The 12,084-nt window shown below is 45.0% G+C and overlaps 1 protein-coding gene across 1 annotated transcript in view; it reads right to left on the bottom strand.

Annotated features, from left to right (window-relative positions):
- The window catches only part of PTPN2 (protein tyrosine phosphatase non-receptor type 2), a 179,565-nt gene that overhangs the window by 102,701 nt on the left and 64,780 nt on the right, over positions 1–12,084 (bottom strand). The gene's annotated exons all lie outside the window — the stretch shown is intronic.

Genomic DNA, 12,084 nt, shown 5'->3' with positions numbered 1-12,084 from the left:
CATGCATTACCTTCCATTGCAAGCCATCTGAACAGATACACCTTAAAATATAAATAAAGTCTGTTCTTGATGGAAACCGTATAGTATCTCAAAAGGACAGAATAGAAAATAATTTTGACAAATACATACAGCAGTTCATTGGGCTGATGCGTTATCTGTGCGAGTCCCCTGTCAGTTCCCTTTTGGTTAATGGTTATAAGAGTTTGCCCTTATCTATGTATCGTGGAACCCGACAGGGGAGTCCGCTATCCCCCACTGATCCCTGTTTAAGCTGGGTACACATTAGCATCCCCTGATTGAGCTGCATGTAGAGACAAGACGGGATGTCGCTAGCGACCAACGGGAGAAAGCACCATTAGCGATGTAATGGGTAAACATTAGAACAATTTGAATGATTTGTCCTAACGATGAGTTGTTGTCGGGCAAATCGCTGAAATTGTTGGCTAATGTGTACCCAGCTTTAGGGCCATATTCAATTAGCAGTGATAACGGACTTTTCCCGTGAAAAGTCCGGTTTTCGGGTGAAAAACCGGACTTTTCACGTGAAATGCAATTACAGCCTATTCAATTATCCTGGAAAATTTATCGGTGATCATGTTTTCACTAATTTCACTTCACCTTCTCTGAAGCAGGTGAAAAGTTGGGAAAAGTCACTATTTTAAGGTAAAAATGTTTGGATATGGTACAGAACTCCTGGGACACCCCCCTTTATGACTAATTAGGCACGTTGAAGTTTTTAATTATTTTTAATTGGCCAATAATGACATGTCATTTTTGGGGTGAAAAAGTAAAAAGTGATGGATATTGGGGTTCAAGGTATGGGACAGGTATATTGGGGTGCTTTATGAGTGGGACAGGTGTTTTTTAGGCTTGCAGATGGGAGTAATCGGTCTGTTTCCACTTTTTTTTTTAAGTACCCTAAAATGACCCAAATATATACTTATACCCATTTTCATGTACCCCAAATTTAGTGAGAGCATTTATTTTGCTCAAAAAAACTTGCTTTCTATCATTTTTTTGCATTTTAAAAAAAATGCATATAACCGCCATTTCACACAATTTAAGTCCCCAAAAACTCTCTAATGTGATCTCTAACACACTTCTCTTCTGTTTTCCTATGTTAGTTTAGCATTTTTTGGGGTACAGGCTGATTTCCCCATTTTCACCTGCACTTTTCACTGCAAGAATTTTCACGTGAAACCCGGTCGGAATTGAATAGGTCGAAAAATGGAGCGTTTTCGCGACAATTTTCGGCCGATTGCCGCGAAAAATTTTCGGGCGAAAAATTGCCGCGAATTTGCGAAAAATTTAAAAAACGGAGCGTTTCCGCGGCAATTTTCGGCCGATTGCTGCGAAAAATTTTCGGCCGAAAAATTGCCGCGAATTTGCAGATAATTGAATACCCTAGATAGTCTACTACAGAGCTCTGTCCCCTTTAAAGGATCATGGTTGGCTCTAGAGCACAGGTTCTCAAACTCGGTCCTCACGACCCCACACAGTGCATGTTTTGCATGTCTCCTCACAGAATCACAAGTGAAATAATTAGTCCCATCTGTGAACCTTTTAAAATGGGTCAGTGAGTAATTAATACACCTGTGCACTTGCTGGGTTACCTGCAAAACATGCACCGTGTGGGGTCCTGAGGACCGAGTTTGAGAACCCCTGCTCTAGAGAAATCAAGTTTACTGCCTACGCAGCTGACATTGTTTTATAAAATCCTGGGTCCGATATTTTAGATTTTTAAGGGTTTGAGTCGACAGCACTCTAGCTGGGAACCTCTGACCCTCATGGGCCCATGGATTTCCTATTTTTTGGGACATCGCACTATTTTACTTACTTTGGTGTACACAGTCCTCATAAACCCCATCAGCTATACACCCTTGGTTTTATTCCTGCTATAAAAGTCTTATTGTTTGGAGTTGGAAGGGCTGGAGACACCTTCCTTTATTTTATATGGGGAGATCTAGTCTCATCAACACAATTTCCTACCCTAAACGGGTTTCGGTCAGGATACGGACAGTCAGAATACTGACTGCCGAAATCCTGACACTATTCGGAATGCTGACACCAGTATCCCGAATAGGTTCAACATTCCGGCGCCGGTATCATGACACCCAAGATGACAGACTACAAGCCACCAGAGAAATATGCTGTGGAAGTGGGGAGGGGCTGCAAAAAGGGTGAGGGGCTTAGTTTAGTTTAGGCTGCGGGGAGGGAGTGTTAGGGGGCCAGATGGGGAAGATAAGTACACTTACCTTCCCCTCTTGGGATTCTTCATTATGCCATGGTCGGTATTCTGACCGCTGGCATCCCGACTGCCGTCAAATCATACCCAACCGTCCTGGACTATTATGCCTACTCCAAGCTTTGCCTCTCAATCTGTCCCTGAAGTATATTCAATAATAAGATTTTACTTACCGATAAATCTATTTCTCGTAGTCCGTAGTGGATGCTGGGGACTCTGTCAGGACCATGGGGAATAGCGGCTCCGCAGGAGACAGGGCACAAAAAGTAAGCTTTTAGGATCACATGGTGTGTACTGGCTCCTCCCCCTATGACCCTCCTCCAAGCCTTAGTTAGGTACTGTGCCCGGACGAGCGTACACAATAAGGAAGGATCTTGAATCCCGGGTAAGACTCATACCAGCCACACCAATCACACCGTACAACCTGTGATTTGAACCCAGTTAACAGTATGATAACAACGAAGGAGCCTCTGAAAAGATGGCCCACAACAATAACAACCCGATTTTTGTAACCATAATTATGTACAAGTAATGCAGACAATCCGCACTTGGGATGGGCGCCCAGCATCCACTACGGACTACGAGAAATAGATTTATCGGTAAGTAAAATCTTATTTTCTCTAACGTCCTAGTGGATGCTGGGGACTCCGTCAGGACCATGGGGATTATACCAAAGCTCCCAAACGGGCGGGAGAGTGCGGATGACTCTGCAGCACCGAATGAGAGAAACTCCAGGTCCTCCTCAGCCAGGGTATCAAATTTGTAGAATTTTACAAACGTGTTCCCCCCTGACCACGTAGCTGCTCGGCAAAGTTGTAAAGTCGAGACCCCTCGGGCAGCCGCCCAAGATGAGCCCACCTTCCTTGTGGAATGGGCATTTACAGATTTTGGCTGTGGCAGGCCTGCCACAGAATGTGCAAGCTGAATTGTACTACAAATCCAACGAGCAATAGTCTGCTTAGAAGCAGGAGCACCCAGCTTTTTGGGTGCATACAATATAAACAGCAAGTCAGACTTTCTGACTCCGGCCGTCCTGGAATTATATATATATATATATATATATATATATATATATATATATATATATATATATATATTTCAGGGCCCTGACAACGTCTAGTAACTTGGAGTCCTCCAAGTCCCTAGTAGCCGCAGGCACCACAATAGGTTGTTTCAGGTGAAACGCTGACACCACCTTAGGAAGAAACTGGGGACAAGTCCTCAGTTCTGCCCTGTCCGAATGGAAAATTAAATATGGGCTTTTGTAAGACAAAGCCGCCAATTCTGACAATTGCCTGGCCGAGGCCAGGGCCAACAGCATGGTCACTTTCCATGTGAGATATTTCAAATCCACAGATTTGAGCGGTTCAAACCAATATGATTTGAGGAATCCCAACACTACGTTGAGATCCCACGGTGCCACGGTGCCAAACGTCTGGACTTCAGGAACCGAAGCCAATTCTTTCTGGAAGAAAATCTACAGGGCCGAAACTTGAACCTTAATGGACCCCAATTTGAGGCTCATAGACACTCCTGTTTGCAGGAAGTGCAGAAATCGACCTAGTTGAAATTTCTTCGTGGGGCCTTCCTGGCCTCACCCACGCAACATATTTTCACCACATGTGGTGATAACGTTGTGCGGTCACCTCCTTCCTGGCTTTGACCAGGGTAGGTATGACCTCTTCCGAAATGCCTTTTCCCTTAGGATCCGGCGTTCAACCGCCCTGCCGTCAAACGCAGCCGCGGTAAGTCTTGGAACAGACATGGTACTTGCTGAAGCAAGTCCCTTCTTAGCTCCCGAGGCCATTAGTCCTCTGTGAGCATCTCTTGAAGTTCCGGGTACCAAGTCCCTCTTGGCCAATCCGGAGCCACGAGTATAGTTCTTACTCCTCTACGTCTTATAATTCTCAATACCTTGGTTATGAGAAGCAGAGGAGGGAACACATACACCGACTGTTACACCCACGGTGTTACCAGGACGTCCACAGCTATCGCCTGAAGGTCTCGTGACCTGGCGCAATACCTGTCCCGTTTTTTGTTCGGGCGGGACGCCATCATGTCCACCTTTGGTCTTTCCCAACGGTTCACAATCCTGCGGAAAACTTCCCGATGAAGTTCCCACTCTCCCGGGTGGAGGTCGTGCCTGCTGAGGAAGTCTGCTTCCCAGTCGTCCACTCCCGGAATGAACACTGCTGACAGTGCTATCACATGATTTTCCGCCTAGCGAAAAATCCTTGCAGTTTTGCCACTGCCCTCCTGCTTCTTGTGCCGCCCTTTCTGTTTACGTGGGCGACTGCCGTGATGTTATCCCACTGGATCAATACCGGCTGACCTTGAAGCAGAGGTCTTGCTAAGCTTAGAGCATTATAAATTTGCTCTTAGCTCCAGTATATTTATGTGGAGAGAATTCTCCAGACTTGATCACACTCCCTGGAAATTTTTTCCCTGTGTGACTGCTCCCCAGCCTCTCAGGCTGGCCTCCGTGGTCACCAGCATCCAATCCTGAATGCCGAATCTGCGGCCCTCTAGAAGATGAGCACTCTGTAATCACCACAGGAGAGACACCCTTGTCCTTGGATATAGGGTTATCCGCTGATGCATCTGAAGATGCGATCCGGACCATTTGTCCAGCAGATCCCACTGAAGAGTTCTTGCGTGAAATCTGCCGAATGGAATCGCTTCGTAATAAGCCACCATTTTTACCAGGACTCTTGTGCAATGATGCACTGACACTTTTCCTGGTGTTAGGAGGATCCCGATTAGCTCGGATAACTCCCTGGCTTTCTCCTCTGGGAGAAACACCTTTTTCTGGACTGTGTCCAGAATCATCCCTAGGACCAGCAGACGTGTCGTCGGAACAACTGCGGTTTTGGAATATTTAGAATCCACCCGTGCTGTCGTAGAACTACTTGAGATAGTGCTACTCCGACCTCCGACTGTTCTCTGGACCTTGTTCTTATCAGGAGGTCGTCCATTTTCTTTGAAGACGAATCCTCATTTCGGTCATTACCTTGGTAAGGACCCGGGGTGCCTTGGACAATCCAACGGCATCGTCTGAAACTGATAGTGACAGTTCTGTACCACGAACCTGAGGTACCCTTGGTGAGAAAGGCAAATTTTGGGACATGGAGGTAAGCATCCCTGATGTCCCGGGACACCATATAGTCCCCTTCTTCCCGGTTCGCTATCACTGCTCTGAGTGACTGCATCTGGATTTGAACCTTTGTAAGTGTTCAAATATTTCAGATTTAGAATAGGTCTCACCTAGCCTTCTGGCTTCAGTACCACCATATAGTGTGGAATAATACCCCTTTCCTTGTTGTAGGAGGGGTAATTTTATTATCACCTGCTGGGAATACAGCTTGTGAATTGTTTTCAATACTGCCTCCCTGTCGGAGGGAGACATTGGTACAGCAGACTACAGGAACCTGCGAGGGGGAAACGTCTCGACATTCCAATCTGTACCCCTTGGATACTACTTGTAGGATCCAGGGGTCCTGTACGGTCCCAGCGTCATGCTGAGAACTTGGTAGAAGCGGTGGAGGGCTTCTGTTCCTGGGAATGGGCTGCCTGCTGCAGTCTTCTTCCCTTTCCTCTATCCCTGGGCAGATATGACTCTTATAGGGACGAAAGGACTGAGGCTGAAAAGACGGTGTCTTTTTCTGCAGAGATGTGACTTAGGGTAAAAAACGGTGGATTTTCCAGCAGTTGCCGTGGCCACCAGGTCCCATGGACCGACCCCAAATAATTCCTCCCCTTTATACGGCAATACATCTTTGTGCCGTTTGGAATCTGCATCACCTGACCACTGTCGTGTCCATAAACATCTTCTTGCAGATATGGACATCGCATTTACTCTTGATGCCAGAGTGCAAATATCCCTCTGCGCATCTCGCATATATAGAAATGCATCCTTTAAATGCTCTATAGTCAATAAAATACTGTCCCTGTCAAGGGTATCAATATTTTTAGTCAGGGAATCCGACCAAGCCACCTCAGCTCTGCACATCCAGGCTGAGGCAATCGCTGGTCGCAGTATAACACCAGCATGTGTGTGTATACTTTTTAGGATATTTTCCAGCCTCCTATCAGCTGGCTCCTCAAGTACGGCCCTATCTGTAGATGGTACCGCCACTTGTTCTGATAAGCATGTGAGCGCCTTATCCACCCTAAGGGGTGTTTCCCAACGCGCCCTAACTTCTGGCGGGAAAGGGTATACCGCCAATAATTTTCTATCGGGGGAAACCCACGCATCATCACACACTTCATTTAATTTATCTGATTCAGGAAAAACTACAGGTAGTTTTTTCACATCCCACATAATACCCTTTTTTGTGGTACTTGTAGTATCAGAAATATGTAACACCTCCTTCATTGCCCTTAACGTGTGGCCCTAAAGGAAAATACGTTTGTTTCTTCACCGTCGACACTGAAATCAGTGTCCGTGTCTGGGTCTGTGTCGACCGACTGAGGTAAATGGGCGTTTTACAGCCCCTGACGGTGTTTGAGACGCCTGGAGAGGTACTAATTTGTTCGCCGGCCGTCTCATGTCGTCAACCCACTTGCAGCGTGTTGACATTATCACGTAATTCCATAAGTAAGCCATCCATTCCGGTGTCGACTCCCTAGAGAGTGACATCACCATTACAGGCAATTTGCTCCGCCTCCTCACCAACATTTTCCTCATACATGTCGACACACACGTACCGACATACAGCACACACATAGGGAATGCTCTGATAGAGGACAGGACCCACTAGCCCTTTGGGGAGACAGAGGGAGAGTTTGCCAGCACACACCAAAACGCTATAATTATACAGGGACGACCTTTATATAAGTGTTCCTCCCTTATAGCATTTTAATATATATTCATATCGCCAAATCAGTGCCCCCCCTCTCTGTTTTAACCCTGTTTTTGTAGTGCAGTGCAGGGGAGAGCATGGGAGCCTTCCCACCAGCATTTCTGTGAGGGAAAATGGCGCTGTGTGCTGAGGAGAATAGGCCCCGCCCCCTTTTCGGTGGGCTTCTTCTCCGGAGTCTGTGATATCTGGCAGGGGTTAAATACATCCATATAGCCTCAAGGGCTATATGTGATGTATTTTTCGCCATACAGGTATTATACATTGCTGCCCAGGGCGCCCCCCCCCCGCGCCCTGCACCCTCCGTGACCGCTGTGTGAAGTGTGCTGACAACAATGGCGCACAGCTGCAGTGCTGTGCGCTACCTGATGAAGACTGAAAGTCTTCTGCCGCCTGGTTCCGGACCTCTTCAATCTTCAGCATCTGCAAGGGGGTCGGCGGCGCGGCTCCGGGACGAACCCCAGGGCGAGACCTGTGTTCCGACTCCCTCTGGAGCTAATGGTGTCCAGTAGCCTAAGAAGCCAATCCATCCTGCACGCAGGTGAGTTCACTTCTCTCCCCTAAGTCCCTCGATGCAGTGAGCCTGTTGCCAGCAGGACTCACTGAAAATAAAGAACCTAAAAACTTTTTCTAAGCAACTCTTTAAGAGAGCCACCTAGATTGCACCCTGCTCGGACGGGCACAAAAACCTAACCGAGGCTTGGAGGAGGGTCATAGGGGGAGGAGCCAGTACACACCATGTGATCCTAAAAGCTTACTTTTTGTGCCCTGTCTCCTGCGGAGCCGCTATTCCCCATGGTCCTGACCGAGTCCCCAGCATCCACTAGGACGTTAGAGAAATATAAATGATCTTTGCTGTAAAATTGCAGAAAATTGTTGATGGCACATTAACTTCACTAACCTAATGCTGTAATCCTATGCTTCTGTATTACATTATCTCAAAGACTGCTTGCACAATTAGGACATGTACACTAACCTTTCTCTGGACTTTCTGAGGATAAGGGGGCACCTCACCAGCTTCCTACATTTGCCTGATCAGGAAATTCCAACACATCTAAAGCATAATCCATTACACTACAGTACCAGGAGGATAGGACTTTTACTTTGTCGTAAATATGTGCTGAACGTCCACAAGTCATTGTTTCTCCTATTTGTATTTAATACAAAATTTCAAAACAATAGGGCTGTTTACCCCTCCAATATTTGTCAAATTAATAGGATATTTACCACGAGGAGATTGGTGAATGCAGACTCGAAGAGGCCTCTAACGTTCCAGGAGTCTTAGCCAACTTAGAGTATTAGAGACTCATCCTCTGGCGTACCTTCAAGCCCAGCACTATACTAGCATTACTATCAGGGCCTTCTTGGAACTAGATTGCCAGAATCCCTTGGACACTGTGTTACAGCACCCACCTCTACCTGGTAAGGTGGATCTCTGTATACTACAGACTTATTTAGGATAACTCAGATTATACCCTGTCCACCCAGTGACTATCACGCAGGCTTCATGACGTCCCACATCTTTCTCTAAATTAACTGCTTCAAGCCCATGTTTGCATCTGCAAAATACTACCTTATACTACTGAAGGTACACGGAGATGTCTGAATGCTTTGCATAGGACTTATCGCCTCATCTTTGTCTTTGGTTAATCATCTGTACATATTTATTATATATGTACCGAGTGATTTCTACCATTGTGTTTGGCAATGCCCCTTGATTCAGAGTTTCTGGCTGCAAGTTACATCTTATGCTGAGGCCACCTTGGTTAACTTTTTGCCACTCACACCAGAATTGTCTATCTTTGGGATTATTCCTTCTCATCCCTGCATTACCCCAGGGGGTAGACGACTATTAATGGCTATTGGTGCAGCAGCCCATAAGACTACACTCCAGACATGGAATTACCCTTCTGCACGTGCTTTATCATTATTTAAGGACAACATTTTTTTCTTCAGAATGAATTCGGTAGAGCAGGGGTGTCAAACTCAAATTCATCGGGGGCCGCATCAGCAGTTTGGTCCCCATCAAAGGGCCGGTTGTATCTGTAGGTCTATGTGTCCACTCTTTATTATCATAAATTAATGTCACTGCATTCAATTATTATGTGCCCCCTTTTATAGTGCCCAGCCATGTGCCCCCTTTTATAGTGCCCAGCCATCTGCCCCCTTTTATAGTGCCCAGCCATGTGCCCCCTTTTATAGTGCCCAGCCATGTGCCCCCTTTTATAGTGCCCAGCCATCTGCCCCCTTTTATAGTGCCCAGACATCTGCCCCCTTTTATAGTGCCCAGCCATCTGCCCCCTTTTATAGTGCCCAGCCATCTGCCCCCTTTTATAGTGCCCAGCCATCTGCCCCCTTTTATAGTGCCCAGCCATCTGCCCCCTTTTATAGTGCCCAGCCATCTGCCCCCTCCATTTACTTTACTTACCTTTTACTTCTTTCTTTCTTTTACTTCTTTCTTCTTGCTCCTCTCCGCGGCGTCCGCGCGCTCCTCTGATCCCTGGAGATGTCGGGCGGACGTCACGTGATGACGTCACGTCCGACACCCAGGGAGCAGTGCGGGGCAGGAAGAAGTCGGGCCAGGTCCCGGAAGGTAAGTAAATTTTTTATTTTTTTTTTAACTTGAGCCATTTTTAAAATGAATTTACTCCATGCAGGGGAGGCTGCAAGGCAGGCGGCGGCACCGCGGGCCATCAGACGAGGTCTGGCGGGCCGGATTTGGCCCGCGGGCCTTGTGTTTGACACCCCTGCGGTAGAGGTAGTTCTTGCTAAAGAATCCAAGCCAGAAAAGTTCTTCGACATGTGGGAGATTTACATCGACATCTTATCACCCGAAATTAAGGATCAATTACACACAAAAAAATTATTTTTATATTTATTTTTATAATATCCTGTGACCACAACAACATTATATATAAAACAGAATAAATTATATTTATGCCTAGGTAGATACCTGAATCTAATTATATTTTTTGTAAAGCAAATTCCAGGTTAATAAAATGGTATGAGAAACATTTAGTAATCAAAAAAGAATTACACTTGAAAGCAACTATAATCACAGACCATCTAATACAGCTCTGTCAGTAGGATCGTGTGACCGTAGCCATTTCGGCCAATACCATGATTGAGTGTTACCATGACAGCTAAATGCTTATTGCCGATTGGCCAACGGGATCATGTGGTGTGTGGTTCACATGTCCATACTGAGAGACTGCAACAGCCGGACAGTGTATACCTTTGCAGCGCTGGCTTGTGTATAATAGGAGGCGCTGCATTTTATTAGACCCCTTAGTGTGGCTGACCAGATAACCTGATCCATGCTGAATATGTGCAGTCATATCACTGAGGATCAAGTGGTTAGTCTGACTTAAAAAGTGGATCATTGTAACCATGACAACAGGGCATCTGCAAACTGATTGGCCAGCTATATTATGTGACATCGGCTGGTCACATGAGTTCACGCTGCATTAACGTATGTAGGGTTATTTAGTTTACTATATTTACAACAATATTTGTGAACAAATGCAATATGCTTTCATTTGGTATGATTGCCTTCTATTCATTTATATTTTACAAAGTGGTTTGGTTAATTGTGAATCTGATACATTTCTAGAGGTATAAATAACAATCCCCTGCCAAGCTATGGCACATGCTCCTGAGGAAGATGTAGGTATTTCCACACTGAAACGCGTTGAGTCACTAAACAGACACTTGCTTATCTGGAACCAGCTTTATTAACTAGATGATATCAGCAAACACAGTCCCAAAGTTACCTGCATTATCGCAACAAGAGCTTCTTGCCAGCAGGAACCACACAGCTAAAGCAAAGCATCACCTTGGTAATAAATGATCTTTTTGCTGGACATTTTTCCAGCGTTACTTGCATGAATATGTCTGCTTGTATCCAGTGACTGTGGATGGAGATAAAGATGATGGACATCAAGTACCAGTCAACCAGCTCCTAACTGCCAAGTCACAAGCTGTGGGGGAGATGTGCCAAGCAGTGAAAACAGTGGATAAGTTAGCAAGTGGAGAAGTTGCCAATGGAAACCAATAATTTGCATACTATAAAAGTTATACAGAGCAGCTGGCTCACTTCTCCAGTCTTTTCACTGCTTAGTACATATCCCCCTGTGACAGGAGCTGGTTGGCTGGTCCTTTATCTCGCAGGCTTAGTAAATAGAACCCAAAGACTTTAGATTTTAAAAGGGCATACCTTAAACCTGGCATGTCATTTATACTGCAGAAGGAGAATGGACATTATTTTCCATATTCCCCGTTAATAGAACGATCTATGGACTTTATACAATATACCTGAATCATAGACAGTGTTTTCTATTATATTTACATGTTTTTATTTTTAAGACTCAATTATAGTGAGTTTTAATAATTGCTTTATTATTTTCACTGACCAAACTGCATTGTGCATATTTTTACCTTACCAAACGTGGTACATACGGGTTCCTATATATTGCTGTATTGTTTGATTTATGACACAAGTGAAGCTTAAATAAAAAGCTTTAACATAATAAAATACATACACCAGTATTTGTTTTAAAAAATACACAGGCTCCTGATCATCATCATTGTTAGTATTTAGTCACCACCCTGACAGACCCCACATCACTTTGATTACACTGCTGGATATTCGTAATCTTTTGGATTTGAAGATTCAAGACCAGTGAATTTCAACCTTTTTCAATTCATGGCACACTAAACAAGTTTTTAAAATTTTCAAGGCACACCATGGAGTATATGCAATAGCGGTCGAATTCCCGAAATTGTCGAATTTCGGGACTTTTTCGCCCCAAAAAAAAAAATAGTCAATGCAATTCAGTACTTTCCGTCAAAAAAACGGACTTTCAAAATTTTACTTTTTGAAATTCGACTTTTGTCAAATTCGACTTTTCTGCAATGATACAAGCGCTGCAATTCGACCAAAGTATATTCAATTGAAGTTTGGAAATTCGACAACAGTGC

Source organism: Pseudophryne corroboree, chromosome 5, assembly GCF_028390025.1.
Source record: "Pseudophryne corroboree isolate aPseCor3 chromosome 5, aPseCor3.hap2, whole genome shotgun sequence".
Lineage (NCBI taxonomy): Eukaryota > Metazoa > Chordata > Amphibia > Anura > Myobatrachidae > Pseudophryne > Pseudophryne corroboree.
The sequence above is the reverse complement of the archived record's forward strand: the minus strand, read 5'-3'. Positions and strand labels throughout refer to the sequence as shown.